This window comes from Pinus tabuliformis, chromosome Q (assembly GCF_031772625.1).
Source record: "Pinus tabuliformis cultivar Carrire ecotype Pingquan chromosome Q, CPIR1, whole genome shotgun sequence".
NCBI lineage: Eukaryota > Viridiplantae > Streptophyta > Pinopsida > Pinales > Pinaceae > Pinus > Pinus tabuliformis.
In genome coordinates, this window is record NC_142296.1 from 332,133,847 (window position 1) to 332,146,664 (window position 12,818).

A 12,818-nucleotide genomic window follows, 5' to 3' on the forward strand; every position below is an offset into this window, starting at 1 on the left:
CCGCTTTAACGAGTCGACAAAGACAAGCGCTTGATCTTTTTGTTTAATAATCCCTTAGGTCCAAAAAGATTAAAATATATGGGAGGGATGGCGTTCCCCTTACTTTAACGAACTGGAAAGGCCAATGGCTCGACAATCTTTTTATATTTAACGAGTCTGAAAGGAGTTTAAAAGGGACTCGTTTTTTAGGAACGAGTGGTATTTTCAGGTAGCAATCGGTTCCAGGTAAGTTTGGAACTTCTCAAAACATGGCAATGTGAAGAGGGTGGCAATCAGAATCATTCGTTGCAGCTGTTCCTCAAAAGGGTAAACAATCAAGTGGAAGCATATGGTCAACCGAATGAATGGAGGTCACGGTGGGGACACAACCAAGGTTCAAAAGGGCTGATAGCAAAGTGATCACAAAGGTTATTTACCAAAGGTGGTTTCATTTTTTAATGAGCTTGAACCAGGAGAAACTATGCTCAGTAGCAGGTTTATTTTTTAATGAGCTTGAACCTTACGAGAACATTGCTCTTACCAGTCTTTTGAAGATGTCTCTTGGTAGATTTATCTTTTAACGAGCTTGAACACTACTATAACATGTGCTCATTGCCTTTTTATGTAGGTTAGAAACGACCAAGCTATGAGGTTAAAGGGTTGAGAACCTACAAACTAAAAAAAATCAAAGGTCATTTTTCGCTTACATATAAAGGTTTGCATGCCCCCAGGTGTTTCAGTAAAAGGAGAGTTTCGAGGTTACCATATGGAAGTTCCTACGGTTAGGCAAGATTGTTTCTGTTGGCAGACAAAAACTCTTCCTTGGCTTTGTCCATCGAAATGGACGAAGGTGAATGGTGTGAGCTTCCAATCACATAACATACAAGGAAATATTTGTTTCAGACTGATCACATAACCTACACAGGAATGTTTCTTCAGTCCAATCATTATGACCTTTCAAGAAAATCTCTCTTTTCCTCTGGGTTCGCCTGCCGAAGCAGACTAGGGTGCATGCCCCCTAAACTTCAGAACATTCACCGAACTACCCGCGGTAATTAGGTGGATGGAATGAAGGTTGAAGAGACATTGTTGACGCGAAGAGACCATTTAGGGATGATGGTTGATTCATAGCTGTGTTTGAACTAGGAAATGAAAGCTGGTCGACAAGCTATACTAGTCTACCTTCATGTGGAAAACACATCACTCGAAAGAATGTGGAGACAATAGCTTCCATGCTATATATATAGTCATGTCCAAGGAGTAGATTGTAATCTAATGGCCTTTGGACCACCATCATGTTCAAACAAACAATTTTCTTTCTCAAAGTTATTGGTAACTTTGGAAGGATCCCTAACGATCAACTGGTCCCTTTGTTGAAGCCTAGCAAATTTTGTTTTTCAGGAAAAAGCGATGGCGAACCAAGCGCTTTCCAAGAAGTTGAGGAAAGGATACTCACTGAAGCCCCTTTATCTACAATAGTGCCAGACACGATCACTTTGTAAATTTGTACTATGATTCAGAATGGTACATTAGATGGAAGGCGGGGTTTTGCTAGTTGATTGCAATCAAAGAAAATGACTAGACTACTCGGAGGAGGTACCAGATAAATGGCCGGATAAATCTCATGAACTGGGGGGGTCTCTTCCTGTTGTAAAGGAATGGGTGGATTGCCCCCAAGTTCATTAGACTTTGTTTCGACAAAAAGAATTTGAACAGTGTCGTTCTCATTCTCTTTGGTGATAGTATCATCCAAAGGTGGTCCTTCTAAAGGTAAGACTGGGTCGACTGCCATCTCGACCAGTTGAATTTGGTCTAGTATGGACTCAGAAGGTTCACTTTCAATGATAGGCGATTCGATCGACAATTGAGTTATGTCAATCAGGTTTTCAACTAGCGAAGGACTTGGCAAGAGTTTCCTGTATCCAGGTGGAAGTCACTGCGGTGAAGCAGGACGGTTATCCAAAATGCTTTTGGCTTCGTCCAGAAAAGGACAACGGTGAAGAGTATGATTACCTTCACATAACCTACATGGAAATCTAACTTTTCCTTTCTGTCTATTGACTTCGTTTTCACTAGTTGATGGTGTGCTGTCAACCTGACTGCTAGAGGTTGATGACACCGAATGGTGCAAACAGGGAGACCATTCTCTCAAGATCCGCGGAATGCAAGGGCAATCTCGATGGTAGTGGTCTCCCTTGCAAATTACACATGGAGTTTTTGGTTTGGAAAGTTTAGTGTGCGGATTTTTGCTAGATGATGCATGGTTGCCTCCTTGTTTAGCTGGCTTCTTCTTCTTCTCCTTCCCTTTCTTTTTCTTCTCAGCTACTTGGTTTTTAGTGTCACTAGTTTCACCAAGCGAAGAGGAAGAAGGGGAAGGAGAAACAAATGAAGTAGAAGGTGAAGGGGTAACTTCAGTATCATCTGGTTGCTAATTAGATTGTTGAGGAATTACGGTGTTTTGAACAATAGAGGTCGAGAAAAGCCATACCGACAGGTCGATTGTGATTCCTGGAAGGGATAATGTAGCCATATATGGAGAACCAATATCTCCCCAAGAGGAGAAAGGACTAGGATTCCCTCCAAGAGGGATTCCTTGATTGGTGGACTCCATTATCTCAATCTTAGATCAACGAAGGAACAAGGATGTTATTCCAATTTAAATAAATTTTAAAGACGCTTCGACGCAACTTGCTTTTTCAATTTTTAAGAGTCGAGAAAAAGCTAAAGGTGACTCTATTCGCCTTTGATTTTTAATGATCCTGAAGTGACAAGTGCTCAGATGGACCTTTTCTTTCAAGGAGTCCAAAAGGAACGAAAGTGACTACTCTATAAATCTAGACAGAGGGATTACCAAACCGATCGCTAAAATGCAAAACACACCTTGGTGATAAATGATAGAGAAATTACCAAGGACTTATGTAGGGCAATCAATCTTCCCGAATGTTGTGTTCAGTGTATTGCGATCGATAGGGCAGCAGACACAACTTCCTAAGGAAAAAAGATATCAACCTATTATGGTCTCCCAATATATATTTGACGGTATGGGGAGCACAAGTCCGTACTGGCACTTGTCGTATCAAAGAGGAGGAATCACCCAACCTTCGATGAAAACGATAATTACCAGGTTTTACGACGCCGGAACACGTCTCTAGCCTAAACTTCTAGATGTGTTACGTTAGGTTCCAAAGCGTTTTTATGTTCATTGAGATTTATTTTAGAGTTGATCTTGCTTAGAATTTTGTCTTTCAAGGTTCACCACGTGATGTAGATGTAAAATTCCTAAATATGCAATATAAAATGATAAACAGTTGTTTAATGAAAATCCTAGATACAAAGGAAAGAAGATTATGAATTTTCTTTCAGCAGAGAGCATAGAGCACACACTAAATGCATTTTCCTAAATCAAATTTCACATGCAGTCAAAATGCAAATGCACATGCATGTATTTGTTTTCCGCTTCCTTAATGTGTGAATGCCAAAAAGGAAAGCTAAGTATAGATCTGAACTATTTTCTTTCAAAGCGACATTTCTAACAATTTCTTTTCAAAACGAAAGGAAGACTAAGATGAAACTTTTCGATTTCGAATTGAAAACTATTTTCGACACTTCAAATACTAATAACTCAAATCAAGTACAATGACAAAAGTACAATCAACTATCTAGAAGAGGAAGACTTTACGACACTCTTCTTTTGATTCAAAATGACAATTACGACACTTGCATAAAAAACGACAGTTCGATTAAGCTACTTTCGACAAAGGAAGATTGTAAATGATTCACAAATACACAAAAACATTTACAATTCCTAACTAATGGAGGCTGAAATATGTGAAGGAAGAAGGTTTCAGCAAGAAGATACTAATCATGAACAGTAAAACTACTGAATAGAGCTGAAAACAAGGAGAAAAAACCAACTCTCGGAGAGAAAAACAGTATCACTCAATCATCGCACCTGCAACACAGGGAAACAGGGATGCATCTCACCTGCAACACACAGGAGGTGCGATGCATACAGGTTGCACAATTACAGACAGTGCGATGGACCAGGGAGCAAAATTGAGCTTGGTTTTTGCTCAAAATTTGCAGCTAAGTTCAGTGATTTAGGCTGAGTTATGATGGACAGTAAAAACAAAGTATAGGGGTAAGATCTTATGAGGTTATGAGCTACCACAAGGGCACTTAGAATGCTTGTAAGTCATATGTTCAGTTCATAAACCAACCCGGAGATTGACTGAAGCAGCATTCATCTACTTCGCAATTGCATAGCAAAGGCATTTCGAAGGCTAGCTGGCTAACTTCAGGCTTCGTCTGTAGTTTATAAAGCAAACAATAAACAAACAAAACTAATGAGTCTAATGAACTTGGGAGCAATCCATCCATTCCTTTACAATAGGAAGAGACCCCCCTAGTTCATGAGATTTATCCGGCCATTTATCCGGTACCTCCTCCGAGCAGTCTAGTCGTTTTCTTTGATTGGAATCAACTAGCAAAACCCCGCCTTCCATCTAATGTACCATTCTGAATCATAGTACAAGTTTACAAAATGATCATGTTTGGCACTATCATAGATGAAGGGGCTTCAGTGAGTATCCTTTCCTCAATTGCTTGGAAAGCGCTTGGTTCGCCATCGCTTTTGCCTGAAAAACAAAATTTGTCAGGCTTCAACAAAGGAACCAATCAACCGTTAGGGATCCTTCCAAAGTTACCAATAACTTTGAGAAAGAAAACCGTTCATTTGAACGTGATGGTGGTCCAAGGGCCATTATATTACAATCTACTCCTTGGACGTGACTATATATATAGCATGGAAGCTATTGTCTCCACATTCTTTCGAGTGATGTGTTTTCCACATGAAGGCAGACTGGTACAGCTTGTCGACTAGTGTTCATTTCCTAGTTCAAACACAGCTATGAATCAACCATCATCCCTAAATGGTCTCTTCGCGTCAACAATGTCTCTTCAACCTTCATTCCATCCACGTAATTACCGCGGGTAGTTCGGTGAATGTTCTGAAGTTTAGGGGGCATGCACCCTAGTCTGCTTCGGCAAGCGAACCCAGAGGAAAAGACAGATTTTCTTGAAAGGTCATAATGATTGGACTGAAGAAACATTCCCGTGTAGGTTATGTGATCAGTCTGAAACAAATATTTACTTGTATGTTATGTGATTGGAAGGTCACACCTTTCACCTTCGTCCATTTCGATGGACAAAGCCAAGGAAGAGTTTTTGTCTGCCGACAGAAACAATCCTGCCTAACCGTAGGAACTTCCATATGGTAACCTCGAAACTCTCCTTTTACTGAAACACCTAGGGGCATGCAAACCTTTATATGTAAGCGAAAAACGACCTTTGATTTTTTTAGTTTGTAGGTTCTCAACCCTTTAACCTCATAGCTTGGTCGTTTCTAACCTACATAAAAAGGCAATGAACATATGTTATAGTAGTGTTCAAGCTCATTAAAAAATAAATCTACCAAGAGACATCTTCAAAAGATTGGTAAGAGCAATGTTCCCGTAAGGTTCAAGCTCGTTAAAAAATAAACCTGCTACTGAGCATAGTTTCTCCTGGTTCAAGCTCATTAAAAAATGAAACCACCTTTGGTAAATAACCTTTGTGATCGCTTTGCTATTAGCCTTTTTGAACCTTGGTTGTGTTCCTACTGTCACCTCCATTCATTCAGCTGACCATACACTTCCACTTGATTGTTTACCCTTTTGAGGAACAACTGCGACGAGTGATTCTGATTGCCACCCTCTTCACACTGCCATGTTTTGAGAAGTTCCAAACTTACTTGGAACCGGTTGCTACCCGAAAATATCACTCGTTCCTCAAAAACGAGTCCCTTTTAAACTCTTTTTAGACTCGTTAAATATAAAAAGATTGTCGAGCCATTGGCCTTTCCATCTCGTTAAAGTAAAGGGAACGCCATCCCTCCCATATATTTTAATCTTTTTGGACCTAAGGGATTATTAAACAAAAATATTGAGCGCTTCTCTTTGTCGACTCGTTAAAGTGATCGAAAATTCATCCCTTTCGTATTATTTTATACTTTTTCGAACTCAAGGGATTATGCCACGAAAAAGAACTGTTGGAGTTTCCTTTTCGTCCCTTTTCAAACTCTCTAAACATGAAAAGGACCGAGTTATCTTTGTCGTTAAACTCGTTAAAACAATAGTGACAAACTTGTCCACCCAAACAAGAACAAGTCTCACTGACGCTAGGCTCGCTAAAAACAGAGCGATAGGTTTGCCTGAAGGGAAAATTATAGACCAAGCATATGTTATCCTCCTCAAGCTTGACAAAAATAAAGAGGTACTGGTCAGCAATGATTGGGGAAAAAGGGAAGAAAACTTGAAAAACTTTATTGGTAGCAGGTCGCTCTTAAACATGACACTTTCACTCCATCACCATGATTGAGTTGGGTTGGGTTTTTCCGTTCACCATCACCATTGGTCCTCCGTACCATCCATGGGGTTAACGCTACTAGTCCATATCAGTGTCGCCAATATGTTCAAGAGAATTCATTCAGAGAATTCACCATCTAGCAAATGCCTCATCCACTGCAATACCTCCACCCTTCATTTTTCATGACCGCCATTCCTAAACCTTATATTATCATATCGTTTTCACCTCCAAAAAAAATAATTTGCTTCGTTTCACGTCGTAGATGTGGGATACATCAAGGCCCTCCTATGACAGGTCACTTCTTGTCGACATCAGCTCATTATCCAAGAAGTTGACTTAGAAACAACCCTTTCAGTACTTTGAAGCTTGCATGCCTCAATGGCAAGTTTCTCACTTCCGGCGACAGGTTTACATCAATGACCTTCGACCGAAAGATTTTGCGTGGTGTTCAACATCGGCTCATATATTCACACCACGTGAATTGTACTGTAGTACCTTGAGGGTCATCATCATTATCGGTGATTCCTCTCGCGTCTGTTAACAACTTACATTATTGGCTGGTAATCAGGCAATGTCTTTCCATGTTCGACTTCAGAACATATTTTCACATGGATCGACTTGTACATCGGGCGAAGATTGAATGAGTTTTGAAGACCCCGGATCTAGTTTCATCCATCCGGGCTGCAATATATTCAGGAACATAAAGACATCAAATGTGCACAGAATCTACACAAATAGTCATCTAAGCAAAAGAAGATGACTCTTCATGCGAAGAATCACCAATCTGCAACAATAGACGATTGTCTGTCCTATGTACATGAAAATGAATTTATAAAGCTGAGCATGGGAATGCCCACCTCAGCTAGATCATGAAAATAATATGATGATGATGTATTGTATTGTATCTTATACAGGTCACCTTCCAGTTCGAATACCTCGGATCCTCATGATAAAGCATTTCACCTGACATCAGAAGATTTACGACCTCATGCTTTAGGGGGCAGTTGTTATAGACATATTTGGGCACTGCAACCCCAAACTCATATGTCCATAAACTAAGGGCTCTTTAGTCCCTAAAAGTGTTGTTTCATACCCTAAAGGATCATGGTCAACTGATTACATCATTTCCCAGAAGTTCCACCTGAAAAACTACTCAGAACTGGCCAAAACTGGACCATACTGACTGCTCCATGGTCAAGGTGCGATGCATACTGAAATGGCCTTCTATGGGGATTCGAACTGCTAGTCCCACTAAGATGGGTAGTTATCTTAGAAACAAACAATCAAAGCAATTCGAGATTTCCTTTAAGTGTAGTAGATAAGAGGGAAGAAAAGAGGACCAACCTAGATCTTCCGCTTTGATCCTAGCTTGATTTCTCTTTCCCTTGATAGAATTTGCCACTCCTCTCCTACTTGTCCGACTTCAAAGAGTAGCTGTAGAGTCAAAGTAACATAAAACCATCAAATCATCTCCATCTAAAACATCATAAACAATGCGGAATCAGAAACACATTGACCATACAATTGCATTCATAAATGATAAGATTCATAAACACACGATTATATGGAGGAAAATTCAAAGAGCTCTATTAATAGTGAAAGAGAGGATTACAACCCAGTTGTCTGATCCAGCATCATCCTCCCAGTGTAGAAGCCCTCTTCACCTCATGAATAAGCAAATCACCCAACAATGCAATGTCTCTTCTCATAGATAAACCAACAACACTTCCTTACAAAATACAAAATTCCAGCCTCCAGATCTCTCAGATGAGGGATCCATTTATAGATGTCTTGCAAGGGTGTGAGTCAGCTTTGGGTTTTTTATTAGTGTCATTCCAATGATAGTTCTTGGTTCCACTTGGAGATTTCATTGATCTCTTACTCATCCCTGGGCGAATTCAGAGAGGCAAGGGTCACAGGAGAAGTTTCTGGAAGATTCCATGATCATCCACTTAGTAAACTCTCTGCCATTTGTCTATTCTCGCTCATCACACCCCATAGAAGACCATTTCAGTATGCATCGCACCTGGCTAGTGTGGCAGCCAGTATGCATCGCACCTTGACCATGGAGCAGTCAGTATGGTCTAGTTTTGGCCAGTTCTGAGTAGTTTTTCAGGTGGAACTTTTGGGAAATGATGTAATCAGTTGACCATGATCCTTTAGGGTATGAAACAACACTTTTAGGGACTAAAGAGCCCTTAGTTTATGGACATATGAGTTTGGGGTTGCAGTGCCTAAATATGTCTATAACAGCTGCCCCCTAAAGCATGAGGTCGTAAATCTTCTGATGTCAGGTGAAATGCTTTATCATGAGGATCCGAGGTATTCGAACTGGAAGGTGACCTGTATAAGATACAATACAATACATCATCATCATATTATTTTCATGATCTAGCTGAGGCGGGCATTCCCATGCTCAGCTTTATAAATTCATTTTCATGTACATAGAACAGACAATCGTCTGCTGTTGCAGACTGGTGATTCTTCGCATGAAGAGTCATCTTATTTTGCTTAGATGACTATCTGTGTAGATTCTATGCACATTTGATGTCTTTATGTTCCTGAATATATCGCAGCCCGGATGGATGAAACTAGATCCGGGGTCTTCAAAACTCGTTCAATCTTCGCCCGATGTACAAGTCGATCCATGTGAAAAGATGTTCTGAAGTTGAACATGGAAAGACATCGCCTGATTACCAGCCAATAATGTAAGCTGTTAACATACACGAGAGGAATCACCGATAATGATGATGACCCTCAAGGTACTACAGTACAATTCATGTGGTGTGAATATATGAGCCGATGTTGAACACCACGCAAAATCTTTTGGTCGAAGGTCATTGATGTAAACCTGTCGCCGGAAGTGAGAAACTTGCCATGGAGGCATGCAAGCTTCAAAGTACTGAAAGGGTTGTTTCTAAGTCAACTTCTTGGATATTGAGCTAATGTCGACAAGAAGAGACCTGTCGTAGGAGGGCCTTGATGTATCCCGCATCTATGACGCGAAACGGAGAAAATTATTTTTCTGGAGGTGAAAACGATTTGATGATATAAGGTTTGTGAATGGTGGTCATGAAAAATGAAGGGTGGAGGTATCGCATTGGATGAGGCGTTTGCTGGATGGTGAATTCTCTGAATGACTTCTCTTGAACATATTGGCGACACTGATATGGAATGGTAGCGTTAACCCCATGGATGGTACGGAGGACCAATGGTGATCGTGAACGAAAAAACCCAACCCAACTCAATCATGGTGATGGAGTGAAAGTGTCATGTTCAAGAGCAACTGCTATCAATAAATTTCTTCAAGTTTTCTTCCCTTTTTCCCCAGTCATTGCTGACCAGTACCTCTTTATTTTTGTCAAGCTTGAGGAGGATAACATATGCTTGGTCTATAATTTGCCCTTCGGGCAAACCTGTCACTCTGTTTTTAGCGAGCCTAGCGTTAGTGAGACTCGTTCTTGTCTGGGTGGACAAGTTTGTCGCTATTGTTTTAACGAGTTTAACGACAAAGATAACTTGGTCCTTTTCATGTTTAGAGAGTTTGAAAAGGGACGAAAAGGAAACTCCAACAATCCTTTTTCGTGGCATAATCCCTTAAGTCCGAAAAAGTATAAAATAATACGAAAGGGATGACTTTTCGATCGCTTTAACGAGTCGACAAAGACAAGCGCTCAATATTTTTGTTTAATAATCCCTCAGGTCCAAAAAGATTAAAATATATGGGAGGGATGGCATTCCCCTTACTTTAACGAGCTAGAAAGGCCAATGGCTCGACAATCTTTTTATATTTAACGAGTCTAAAAAGAGTTTAAAAGGGACTCGTTTTTTAGGAACGAGTGGTATTTTCGGGTAGCAACCAATTCCAGGTAAGTTTGGAACTTCTCAAAACATGGCAGTGTGAAGAGGGTGGCAATCAGAATCACTCGTTGCAGATGTTCCTCAAAAGGGTAAACAATCAAGTGGAAGCATATGGTCGGCCAAATGAATGGAGGTGACAGTAGGAACACAACCAAGGTTCAAAAGGGTTGATAGCAAAGTGATCACAAAGGTTATTTACCAAAGGTGGTTTCATTTTTTAATGAGCTTGAACCAGGAGAAACTATGCTCAGTAGCAGGTTTATTTTTTAACGAGCTTGAACCTTATGGGAACATTGCTCTTACCAGTCTTTTGAAGATGTCTCTTGGTAGATTTATTTTTTAATGAGCTTGAACACTACTATAACATGTGCTCATTGCCTTTTTATGTAGGCTAGAAACGACCAAGCTACAAGGTTAAAGGGTTGAGAACCTACAAACTAAACAAAATCAAACGTCGTTTTTCGCTTACATATAAAGGTTTGCATGCCCCCATGTGTTTCAGTTAAAGGAGAGTTTCGAGGTTACCATATGGAAGTTCCAGTGGTTAGGCAGGATTGTTTCTGTCGGCAGACAAAAACTCTTCCTTGGCTTTGTCCATCGAAATGGACGAAGGTGAATGGTGTGAGCTTCCAATCACATAACATACAAGGAAATATTTGTTTCAGACTGATCACATAACTTACACGGGAATGTTTCTCCAGTCCAATCATTATGACCTTTCAATAAAATCTCTCTTTTCCTCTGGGTTCGCCTGCCGAAGCAGACTAAGGTACATGCCCCCTAAACTTCGTTACATTCACCGAACTACTCGCAGTAATTAGGTGGATGGAATGAAGGTTGAAGAGACATCGTTGACGCGAAGAGACCATTTAGGGATGATGGTTGATTCATAGTTGTGTTTGAACCAGGAAATGAAAGCTGGTCGACAAGCTGTACCAGTCTGCCTTCATGTGGAAAACACATCACTCGAAAGAATGTGGAAACAATAGCTTCCATGCTATATATATAGTCACGTACAGGGAGTAGATTGTAATCTAATGGCCCTTGGACCACCATCACGTTCAAACGAACAATTTTATTTCTCAAAATTATTGGTAACTTTGGAAGGATCCCTAACAGTCGACTGGTTCCTTTGTTGAAGCCTGACAAATTTTGTTTTTCAAGCAAAAGCGATGGCGAACCAAGCGCTTTCCAAGCAGTTGAGGAAAGGATACTCACTGAAGCCCCTTCATCTATGATAGTGCCAGACACAATCATTTTGTAAACTTGTACTATGATTCAAAATGGTACATTAGATGGAAGGCGGGGTTTTGCTAGTTGATTCCAATCAAAGAAAACGACTAGACTGCTCGGACCTTGCCAGCTAGCAAGGTGAGATGCATATTGATTGGCCAGTGTCTAACTCAGTATACATCACACCTTTTGATATAGACCAGGTGCGATGGACAGAGAACGAGTTCTTCAAACCCCAGGGGCCCAGAACCAAGGAAAAACTTGCTCAAAATCAGAAAAAGATGGAATGAAAATGAAGAGCTCAGGGTTAGCTCCTACCTGGTCCTGACGGCACAGAGAATAGTCCACCGGATCTCCCGAAATCAACTAATGAAGTTTGAAGGGGAAAACCACTCCAGAGCTCCAAAATCCCAAATTTGAAATGAAATGGTAAAAATGAGAGGTAAAACTACTTTTATGTTACTATTCATGTACTCCAAGTAAAATGTTAGTTTTAATTCATTTTTCAGGCATGTATATGTGTATTTCTAATCAATTTGATGGAGCAATTGAGCAGGTTGAACGACCGAAGAAAGAATCTAACATGTTAAATGGTAAACTGAATATCATTGACCAATATCAAAGAGCAATGTTCCCGTAAGGTTCAAGCTCGTTAAAAAATAAACTTGCTACTGAGCATAGTTTCTCCTGGTTCAAGCTCATTAAAAAATGAAACCACCTTTGGTAAATAACCTTTGTGATTGCTTTGCTATCAGCCCTTTTGAAGCTTGGTTGTGTTCCTACCGTCACCTTCATTCATTCGGCCAACCATACGCTTCCACTTGATTATTTACCCTTTTGAGGAACAACTGCGACGAGTGATTCTGATTGCCACCCTCTTCACACTGCCATGTTTTGAGAAGTTCCAAACTTACCTGGAACCAGTTGCTACCCGAAAATACCACTCGTTCCTCAAAAACAAGTCCCTTTTAAACTCTTTTTAGACTCGTTAAATATAAAAAGATTGTCGAGCCATTGGCCTTTCCAGCTCGTTAAAGTAAAGGGAACGCCATCCCTCCAATATATTTTAATCTTTTTGGACTTGAGGGATTATTAAACAAAAAGATCGAGCGCTTGTCTTTTTCGACTCGTTAAAGCGATCAAAAAGTCATCCCTTTCGTATTATTTTATACTTTTTCAGACTTAAGGGATTATGCCATGAAAAAGGACTGTTGGAGTTTCCTTTTCGTCCCTTTTCAAACTCTCTAAACATGAAAAGGACCGAGTTATCTTTGTCGTTAAACTCGTTAAAACAATAGCGACAAACTTGTCCACCCAGACAAGAACGAGTCTCACTGACG